The following is an 11,442-nucleotide window of genomic DNA, read 5'->3' as shown; positions in this document are numbered from 1 at the left end:
GAGTAAGCACCTAACACTGGCATCTGAAACTGGCACCACGTGAGCTGCAGCTCTTAAGGAAAGGCTGTGCCATCTGACAAAACGTCTGTTTGGGGAAAAGAAGCTTACTTCCCACTGGCACCCTTGGAGAGTCATTCAATTTGGAATAGAGACAGGAGAAAGAATGGTGAGGTTGGAAATGGAAAACCTGTTCAAATCCCACCTCTGTTGCTAACTGGATCCTTTTTCTTCTCTAATTTGTTGTATACTCCATTTTCCCATATTCCAAATGAGTTTGTTCAGTTGGAAGATCGCTGAGGACTCTTGGAGCCCTACCATTCTAGAATTATAAGAAGAAAACATTCACCTTCCGTGTCATCTCCACCGTAACCCAAGTATTGTCTTCTTTGTTCAGAGGCCTCTTCTCCGGGGGCCACCTGGGACCCCTCCAACCCAAGCTGACGCACTTCCCACCATAGCACTTCATGGCAAGTCTTCCTTCTCCGTCTGCCTCTGTTAGCACTTACATGATCCACATGCTTGCAGCTCAGTTCAACTCTTAAAAATCATCTCATCTCTGGGCTTTCATTTCCTGGAGACAAAGGCACGAAGAAGTTGGCTCTCTTTCTCAAGATTGCAAAGTTGCAAAACCCAGCTCCAAGTCCATGACCTTCCCATCACCAAACCCCACACTTGAACAAGTGGACAAATACACCTCAGCAGGCACTGGCTATATACTGGGTATGGATTTCAAGTGCAAAGGAAAAAGAAAAACTTTAACTCTTTATCCTATTTAACAAAAATAATTAAGAAATGGAATGTTCTGATTGAAAATTACCAAGCATATGATGTATGGATGATCAATTTTTGAAGAATTGGAAACAATTAGAAATTAGAAAACAGAAGCCCACATCCTTTGAAACCCATACTGCAGGTAAGTGAATACGTTCTTCGTGGTGCCTGAGGCATTTTGGAATGGCAAAGATAACAAGAATGCCTGGCATTGCTTTATCTCCATGTCATTTGCAGTTTCGGTTTACTTCCAAAGGTTTGTGTAGCAATCAAAAGAACTAGGCAATAATTTAAGTGAGGCTGAAAGCATCAGTCAAGGGTGTGGAATTTGGGAAAATAAATTACTGCTGTGCCTCTTCCTGGTAAGAAAATAAGGATGATTGTTTGCCTTTTATTTATTTTTGACAAAACAGGGTTATTTAATAAGTGAAAATACATCAAAGGTAAAAATAGTTTTATAAAGAAGTTCTGAGTATTTTATTATTAAAGTAACAAACTCATTTAGAAATTCTAAAGTTATAAACAGTAAGTAAAATAAATAGCATGAAAATAAAATTATAATTGCCTTTAATTTCACACTTAGAGACCACCATTATTTGTTTCATGTATTTCTAGCTAATATTTTCAGACTCTTTTTTTTTTTTTGAGACAGAGTCTCGCCCTGTTGCCAGGCTAGAGTGCAGTGGCATGATCTCGGCTCACTGCAACCTCCACCTCTCAGGGTCAAGCAATTCTCCTGCCTCAGCCTCCTAAGTAGTTGGGACTATAGGCACACGCCATCACGCCCAGCTAATTTCTGTATTTTCAGTAGAGATGGGGTTTCACCATGTTGGCCAGGATGGTCTCCATCTCTTGACCTTGTGATCCACCCATCTCAGCCTCCCAAAGTGCTGGGATTACAGGCATGAGCCACCATGCCCGGCCCAGACATTTTTAACAAAAATAAAATTCATATTGTCTAATATGTGTACAATTCTTATATCTTTCCATTTCACTTCTCACTGTGTCATGAACATTTAAGCATGGGTTCTGATTTTTTTAACAATTGTGTAATATTCCATTTATCTATCAGTCAATGAAAAACAGATTTAACCAAGCCCTCATTGCTGGGTACTTAGGTTGAATCCAATTTCTATCTCCCACAGAAATCTCTGAATCTCCACTAGACTTCAAGAAACAAAATCACTGGGTCGAAGGATATAAACATTATTTAAGGTTTAGAGAAGGTTTTAAAGCAATAAAGGCAAAGAAATATTTAGTACTTTTTTCATTTATTCCTAACTTGCCTAACAAAGATTAATGACCCCAGCCTTATCCACAGATTTGACTATAATTTTTCATTTTCACCTTGAGACCTTATTTTGGAATTGTTATCTCTTTTGACCCTGGCTCTTTGGGCGGAGTCTAGCATCAAAATTTTTAGAGAAGGATGTTTTCTGGGGTACTGGAAATATTCTACTTCTTTATCTGGATGGGGGTTACATAGATATATTCAGTTTGTGAAGATTCATTGAACTGTACATTTATGATTTATGCACTTTTCTGTATGTTTGTTTCACTTAATAAAAATTATGCTTACAAAAATAGTGCTTCATTAAATCATGAAATGTAAATTTCTTCAAGTGAGCCCTAAAGAGCTATAAAATCCTTGTGGTCTTGGAGATCAAATAATATGAGTATTTGAAACCTAGATGCTTTTTAGATACAAATAATTATTATCATCATCACCTGAATGAAGTCATTCTTGCTAAACATATGAATAAGGTAACACTCTCAGAAGGCATTTTTATTTTACAATCCAATTAGTTCTGAAATTGGTGAGTTGACAGGTGTGGAGACGGAGCCTTTGGATAGGCAGTTTTTTCCCATGCATACTCCCTCTGATTCCCTCACCTAGGGAGTAAGGCACATGTAGCATGGGTAGTCAGGCCACTCAGACTCTAGTTTTAGAATCTAGAATTCCCAATTACAGATTACCCAGGACACACAATTCAGCAAGTTCATCAACATCCAGGCTGTTTCTCATCTAAGAAATGTTGCTTGGTTCTCTCTGGGCAAGGCCAACACATACAGCTGGGAGGGCTGTTCGCTGCACAAGGACACCTGGCTAAGATATCTTAAGGGGATGATGTCCAGGGCTCACCAAGTCATACATCCTGGCTGAGGATTAATCCACTCAGAAGAAGGGGGGCCTTTTAAAAATATAGACAAAGATGCTAAATGAGCTCCCATGCTCCATCTCTCCCACTTTTAGGCCAAGCCCCGTGGATTAACTAGGCTGATCCACCATGACAGTGGGCATTATTCAGGCAAGAAGTCATCATCAGGCAGGGTATGCTCCCACAGCTGCACAACATGGGTTTGACTTTAGTTCTAAAACAGGCCCTGTCAGCCCTGTGCTCTGAATGAAATCCCCAGAAATTCCTGGGCTCCTGACACCTGTGATGGCTCATTCATGTGTGAACTTGGCTGAGCTATGGTGCCCGATTATTTGGTCAACCACTAATCTAAATGTTGCTGTGAAGGTATTTGGTAGACATAATTAACATTTACAATCAATAGACTTTAAGTAAAATAATTACCCTCCATTATGATTGGACCTCATCTAATAAGTTGAAGGACTTAAGAGCAAAGACTCAAGTTTCTCAAAGAAGAAATTCTGACTCAAAACTGCAACATGGAAACCCTGCCTGAGATTCCAGCCTGCTGGCCTGCCCTACAGGTTTCAAACTTGCCAGCCACCACGATATCATGAGCCAATTCCTTAATAAATCTCTTCTGTCTCTCTCTCTCTCTCTCTTTTTTTTTTTTTTTTTTTTTTTTTTTGAGACGGAGGAGTCTCGCTGTTGTTGCCCAGGCTGGAGTGCAGTGGCGTGATCTCGGTTCACTGCAATCTCTACCTCCCAGGTTCAAGTGATTCTCCTGCCTCAGCCTCCTGAGTAGCTGGGATTACAGGCACCCGCCACTATGCCCAGCTAATTTTTGTACTTTTAGTAGAGACATGTTTTCGCCATGTTGGCCAGCCTAGTCTCGAACTCTTGACCTCAGGTGATCCGCCTGCCTCAGCCTCCCAAAGTGATGGGATTATAGGCGTAAGCCACTGTGCCCAGCCTCTCTCCTCTCTCTGTGTGTGTGTGTAGGTGTACATGGAGAGATACATATATATCCCATTATGAATACATATTACACCCCATAGATGTGTATATACATAGATATCTTCTGGATTCTGTTCTCTGGAGAACTCTGACAAATGCAGCATCTGAGAACTGCAGCCCCTACAGTGGAACAGAACCTGATGAGAAGCCTCTTGATTCTCATGAGGCCTTGCACTGGAAGAAGCATCCAGGAACACAGTGGTTCAAGCCAATCCCAAAAAGCAGAAACCTACAAATGCAGAAATCCCATTTAGCCCTCATTTTAGAAGTCTTTGTAAAGCTTCTACTTACAAATACATGCTCATAGCAGACAATTTTAAGAAAATAACTAAACAGGATAAGATTTCAGGTGTCAGGATCTGAAAGCGACTTCAAGACAAGTTTTCATCATTTAGGATGGGCTTTTCCATGCATGATTTCACTTGATCTGGCAGTATCTTTCATGGAATCCAATTTCATTAAATTCTGGACACGTGAAATAAATGGAATAAAACATGGGGAGAAGCAGGTTGTATTCTGCCACTGAAGCCCATGTGACTGCAGAGGAGTTTCTCTAGGTCCCTTGGGCATTGTGCTTTTTAAATAAACTATGTCATTCAGCTGATATTAAAAGCAAAGTGAATGTCTAAAAGTAGTTCAAACAAGGACATCTCCCCTGGATTTTCATGAGCAGGCCCCAAGTCTGAAATGGCATATAATGTCTACTAAAAAAAACCAAATCTACTTAGAAATTGCAATCAATTATTTTCTTTCCTCCCTTCCCTATTTTCCTTTATCTCTCTTGTAGATTAATCTGAAGAACTTGGCCCAATCGCCTCTTTTCCTGTGTGCACACACCCTTTAGACACCTACAAGCAGATCACCATCACCCTGGGAATGATCATGGACTGAATGCCATTTTCCCCTTCACCAGCTTTGCACTTTCTCATTTGGAAGCCTCTGGCTGCCAGTCTGTCTACATCTTGCTCGTGTTTTGTTTGTTCGTTCGTTTTGTTTTGTTTTTTTGGCACTATTTCCTTTCAGGTCTACCTTTCTTCTATCAGAATTCCTCTGACAAAGACATAGTTACCTTCCAGCTTTTTCCACCTTCAGCAGGTAGTGTTCACCGGAAGGGAAAATTCTTTTTTTATTATTATTATATTTTAAGTTTTAGGGTACATGTGCACAATATGCAGGTTAGTTACATATGTATACATGTGCCATGTTGGTGTGCTGCACCCAGTAACTCGTCATTTAACATTAGGTATATCTCTTAATGCTGTCCCTCCCCCCTGCCCCCACCCCACAACAGGCCCCGGTGTTTGATGTTCCCCTTCCTGTGTTCATGCGTTCTCATTGTTCAATTCCCACCTATGAGTGAGAATATGCGGTGTTTGTTTTTTTGTCCTTGCGATAGTTTGCTGAGAATGATGGTTTCCAGCTTCATCCATGTCCCTACAAAGGACATGAACTCATCATTTCTTATGGCTGCATAGTATTCCATGGTATATATGTGCCACATTTTCTTAATCCAGTCTATCATTGTTGGACATTTGGGTTCATTCCAAGTCTTTGCTGTTGTGAATAGTGCCGCAATAAACATACGTGTGCATGTGTCTTTACAGCAGCATGATTTATAATCCTTTGGGTATATACTCAGTAACAGGATGGCTGGGTCAAATGGTATTTCTAGTTCTAGATCCCTGAGGAATTGCCACACTGATTTCCACAATGGTTGAACTAGTTTACAGTCCCACCAACAGTGTAAAAGTGTTCCTATTTCTCCACATCCTCTCCAGCACCTGTTGTTTCCTGACTTTTTAATGATGGCCATTCTAACTGGTGTGAGATGGTATCTCATTGTGGTTTTGATTTGCATTTCTCTGATGGCTGTGATGATGAGCATTTTTTCATGTGTCTTTTGGCTGCATAAATGTCTTCTTTTGAGAAGTGTCTGTTCATATCTGGAAGGGAAAATTCTTAAGAAGTCTTGGTAGAGTAGCCCCAGTCATCCACTCTGTGTGCCAAGGATGATGAAAATAAGGGAGAGGGAGGGAAGAGAAAGAAGAGGTGGAGAAAGTTGAGATGGAGCAAAGATACTTGCAAATTTCTTGCAGATAGGATCTGAGTCTTGCTCATCTTCAAACCCTTACCTCTTAACACCTATGTGCCTAGCACATAGCAAGTGCTTACTCAATGCCTGGAGAATTAAATAATAGAAAAAAGAATGAACAGACATGGAAAAGATCAAAGTCTGTAGGGAGGAAGGCAGAGAGGGAAAGAAAAGAAGAGAAAGGAAGGAAGGGAGGAAGGGAGGGAGGCAGGGAGGGAGGGAGGGAAAGAAGAAAAGAAAATAGGTGACGATTTTGGGCAGTATAAGAAAACTAAATAAGGCTGGGCACAGTGGCTCACACCTGTAATCCCAACATTTGGGAGGCCAACGTGGGTGGATCCCTTGAGCCCAGGGGTTCAGGACCAGCCCGGGCATTATGGTGAAACCCTGTCTCTACAAAAATTAGCTGAGCATGGTGGCACACGTCTGTAGTCCCAGCTACTCAGGAGGCTGAGGTGGGAAGATACCTTGAGCCTGGAAGGCAAAGGTTGCAGTAAGCCAAGATTGCTCCACTGTACTCCAGCCTGGGCAACAGAGCCAGAACCTGTCTCAAAAAATAATAATAAAATAAAAATAAAATAAAGAAAACTAAATAAAGCACTGTTTCTTGAATGATTGGTGGTTTGAATCTCAATTTTGGAACTCACTAGCTGGGTCACCTTGGGCAAGTTTGTTAAGCTTTCTAAGCCCCAGTTTCCTGATTAGTATAATGAGGATTATTATAGCACCTACCTCATTGGGTTGTCATGAGGATTAAATGTGGCAACACATGTAAATAATACCCCATAAATGTGAATTATTTTACTTTCTTTATCATCATCATATTATCATGGCAGAGTGAGGACACCATCTCGTAATGTTACTACCACCTATTGATCTTTAAACTGGGTCTCTTGTTCTAGAAATATCTTGACTTAGTAACCAGTGAAATATTAAGAAGCCTATTTTGAGGATGTTTGTTGGCTGTTACTCAGGAGGTGATTTAACATGTTAATTTTGTGTTCTGACAGTGCTTAAGGACATGGTGGAGTACATTAAGAACTGTTAAATTTTTATATCTTCATCAATGAATTTAACATTTTTTCTGAACGTTCAAAGCATCAGCTAAGAATGTGAAGGAAATGCATCTTTCATCACTGTATTAATCATACTATAGTGAATTTTCACTCCCTGGGTTAACAGTGGAATGTTCCCTTACATCCCGCAATATTTCCAACAGCCCAAACCCACATAAGTTTGGCAGGAACCCAGGGCCCACGAGTGCTCACTCACCTGACAAGCAATCACACTTCATTTGCAACAAGGAGGAATTCCCTTTCTGATGACAGATGCACTTTAGGGACACACCTGCTGGGCTGGGTACTGTCTCATGACCACTCAGGGGAACTGACCCAACAAGCTTTCCAAACAGGCAGGTAAACATCAATCCCAGCCAATCCATCCACAGCCTCAAGAAAATGAATGCAGAGAACTCAGGGAGTTTTCCAGGGATGACAAGTGATAGGAAAGATTAGAAGGTGTAAGGGTCTATATCTTAATCCCATGTTCATTCACTGTTTTCCCTCCCACTCACCCAACAGTAAATTAAATACTTGCTTAAAAAAAATATGGGCTGAATCACCATCTAGTCATACATTTGTTTTACAAAATTACTACCCTCAGGCTATAATTTTTCATAGGTCTCTGCCCCTCCTCTTGCTTCTCCTATCCCATGGAGCTAATCTAAACATATAACCTTTCACCCAGACCAGATTCAGCCATATGATTATTATTTTATTTAAAGTAAAAGAAATGACCACCTGTGTCATGGTACACAAGGTTACAGATTACAGAAAACACACTGCTATTAGTGTCTGATTTTAAAAAAAACCTTTCTCCTAAATCTGTGGTTCTCATTATCCAAGAGTCTCTTTCTTTAAAACTCCAGGAATGAAGCTGTGAACGACAGCAGCTCATCTCAGTTGCACATAATAATTAAAATGACAGCATTTATATTTGACAAGTTAAATTCCTAAGCAAGGAACTCTAGTTTCATTTACAAGAGGCTTCTTTTTTTTTAAGCTACTCAATAAAGAGCACCATAACAAGAGAGAATTGCCCTTGGATGCAGACGGACAAGAAAAGAGCTTAAAGAGAAAGTCAGGTCTTCCAGAGGATATGCTGCTCACCTGAGGCCAAAACTTGGTCATTTAACCAGGAACTCACCAGCTAGGAGTTCCCCTGACGTGCCCATCTTTCATCCAAGCTGGACAAGCTTGGATTTGGAGTCATGGCACTACAGGCCGAGTCCCCAGACCTGTGAGTGCTGGGTGAACCTGAGCAGCTCATTCAAACTTGCTGTGGTCTTGTTCTCTCTATGAAACGGACAGGCTGCCCACCTCATGGCACTGTTATAGGAACCAAATGATTTCATGTGTGAGAATATCTAGTAAACTGGCAAATAAGATAATTTTCAAGTAGAGCAATCAGAGAAGGCATCATGGCCAGGAGAGGCTTCAAACCAAAGGGGCAGGGTCTCACTAGGTAAAGAGCAAGAGAACAATATGACAGGTAGTTACCATCACAAGAGCAAAGCCAATCAGGTTCAAGGAGTGAATGAGACTGATGGGGGAAAACTGAAGGGCAGCGTGCTAGAGTCGTGAGAAATCGGCCTTTGGTCCTTCAGTTTGGATATCCACAAGGATCTTGGGATTAACATTTTACAAAGTAGTATTTTCCATAATAGTTTGATAAAATCTTGAACTATACAAAATGCCAATTTTCCATAAGACATGCACATTCTTGCCCACTTTTACTGACGAACAATTCTCCCAATAACTATGCACCCTCTAGACAGTCCCTCATATCACTAAGCCAGAGGTCCTCAACATGTGGTCCCTAGACCTGTAGCATCAGTATCACCTGGTGTGACAGGCACAATAATGACCCTTGCCAAAAGATATCCTCATCCTAATCCCTGGAATTTGTGAATATATTGTTACATGACAAGGAAGAATTAAGTTTGCAGATGAAATTAAGGCTATTAGTCATTTTGCTTTAAAATAAAGATATTATTCTGTATTATCCAGGTGAGCCCAGTGTAAAGACAAGGATTCTTAAATGAGGAAGAGGGAGGCAGACAGTCTGAACCAGAGAGATGGCATCTGAAAAAGGCTCCGTCAGCCTTTGCTGGCTTTGAAGATGAAAAGGAGCCATGAGCCAAGGAATTCAGGCAGCCTCTAGAAGCCAGCAAATGCGAGGAAATGGATTCTCCCCTAGAGCCTCCAGAAAGGAATTCTGTTCAGCCAACACCTTGATTTTAGCCCAGTGAGACCCATTTTGGACTTCTGCCCTCCTCCGGAACTGTAAAATAATAAATTTGTGTTGTTTTAAACCACAGAGTTTGTGGTAATTTGTTTCAGCGGTAATTGAAAACTAATATACCTGGAAATCTGCTAAAAAGGTAGATTCTCTGGCTGCACCCCAGACCCACTGAATCAGAAAATCTGAGGGTGGAGCCCAGCAGTCTGTCTTGAAACAAGCCCGCGAGGTGATTCTTATGCCTGCAAAAGTTTGAGAACCACTCACTAGACTAAGCAATCACAGTTATTCCCCTGAAGCAAACACATTCAGACACAGATGGCCAAGAAAACTCAACACTGACAGTTAATGACTTGATTAACCATGATAAAATCTACCAGGCCCATGTCCTGCCTTGACAAGCACACAGTAGGAAACCAACCAAGTCACTGGTGATTCAGACTCCTCTGGGCTTAGGGTCCTCACTGAGAACATCAGTGGTGAGTATGCCCTAGTCCCAAAACCTATTCTGGAAGCTCCTTTTTGAACTCCTATCTGATTCCAGCTAGACTTCTGGCAATGGGAGTCATTTGCCTCTTTCTCACTAAACTTGAGTAGCAGGAGAAATGTGAGTAGGTGAGGGTCCAAGTAAATCAGAGATTTCTGATGGCCCATTCCAGAAAGGAGAGGCAGAGTTGACTTTATAGACTCAGACATGTAGGGGTAAGAGTTCTCACAGAACATAAACTGGTTCCCCTATCTTGCACGTGGGTCCTGCTCACCCCACCACTGCAGCATTGCCACCAAGTGGTAAGTCAGCCTCAGCTTGAGTTTCTCCAAGAATGAGGACCTCACTACCTCCAGTGGTAAACTGTTCCATTTTGAGAGGGTCCAATTATTAGACCTGAGGTCCCTTCATTGGGCAGCTGGTTTTCTTTGGTGCTCGTGCTTGATTTCCTTCTGGCCTCTGCTGACTTCTCTGAAGTCTCAGGTGCACACTCACATGCAAGACTGAAATACGACGAGGTTGCAGCCTCTACTACCACTACTTGCACTCACTTGTTTTCTCAGCACTGTTAGCCTCCACTGACCTCAAAGGGAAGCATGTATATAAGCTGGGCAGGAGGTAGGCATGGGCCCTGTTAAAGGCAAAGTGCTTTAAAAGCCTTTGATGAAAGGCATTAAGGCTTGAAAGGGTTGTTTCTGAAATACTACACCTCCCTTTTAAGAACTCTTAAGATCTGGAGGGTGATACTCTCTCACCCCAGAAGAATTCAAGCATGAATGTTCTTAGAGTGTCCAATTAGGAATCCAATTCCATCTCCCCAGATGCTCATTTCCACCAAAATTACCTAGTCGAATCTGCATTTTTGTTTTTTTCAAGGAACAGACCAAGCTATGCTAAACAATTTCTCAGAGTTAAATAACCATTGGTGGTATTGACAAGTAAGATATAAAGCCCAATAGCTCCACTTAATACACATAGCTATAAGTGGAAAGAAAGCTCCAAGGCACTCTTTTAGTACTTAATAATTTAGTAATCCAATTGTTTTGTGCATCTACTATGTGCCAGGCACTAAGCTAAATACCAGAGAGCATGATGAAGAACTAGAAAGACATAGTAGCTACCCTCCTGGGGCCTAAGGATTTCTTTTAAACATCAACTTGCCTGTATTTATAGGGTCTTGTGGCTTCAAACATTTATAAAATAATTTAGGGAAATTTGTTTGTTGGATTGGAATGCACCTGGATCCCTGATTCAGATGGCTAAGTTATGTTATGTGTTTTTAGAGAATGAAGCTAGAAATCCAAGACAAAATATTCCCTGGATTTTCAGACATTGCATGTTAAACATATAAAATAATCTTATTCTTATTCATTGATATACTGGTTTTTTTAATGGAAACAATTGAACTGGTGTGCAAGAAGGGATTCTTTAATAGAATGCATGGGGGGGTTATTCTTTCTTACTCTATGTCTTGATGTTTATTTCATCCAGAGTTCAAACTTGGTGGCCAGTGTCACTTGGCTAGCAGCAGTGATTTGTGAGCCCGCAGTATTCCCTGTAACCTCCACAAATCATGAGAGACTGGCTCCCTCGTTCCACTTATTAGCAAAAAAGCATGAACTACCCACTGCTGTCAT

At 41.2% G+C, this 11,442-nt stretch overlaps 1 long non-coding RNA gene across 1 annotated transcript; it reads left to right on the top strand.

Annotated features, from left to right (window-relative positions):
• The first annotated feature begins 491 nt into the window (after positions 1-491).
• On the top strand, positions 492-9,391 carry LOC131381606 (uncharacterized). Its single transcript, XR_009210459.1, has 2 exons — positions 492-913; positions 9,087-9,391. It is a non-coding gene; the product is annotated as an uncharacterized LOC131381606 (long non-coding RNA).
• Positions 9,392-11,442: the final 2,051 nt, after the last annotated feature.

Source organism: Hylobates moloch, unplaced genomic scaffold (assembly GCF_009828535.3).
Source record: "Hylobates moloch isolate HMO894 unplaced genomic scaffold, HMol_V3 SCAFFOLD_17, whole genome shotgun sequence".
In the NCBI taxonomy this organism is placed as follows: domain Eukaryota; kingdom Metazoa; phylum Chordata; class Mammalia; order Primates; family Hylobatidae; genus Hylobates; species Hylobates moloch.
The sequence above is the reverse complement of the archived record's forward strand: the minus strand, read 5'-3'. Positions and strand labels throughout refer to the sequence as shown.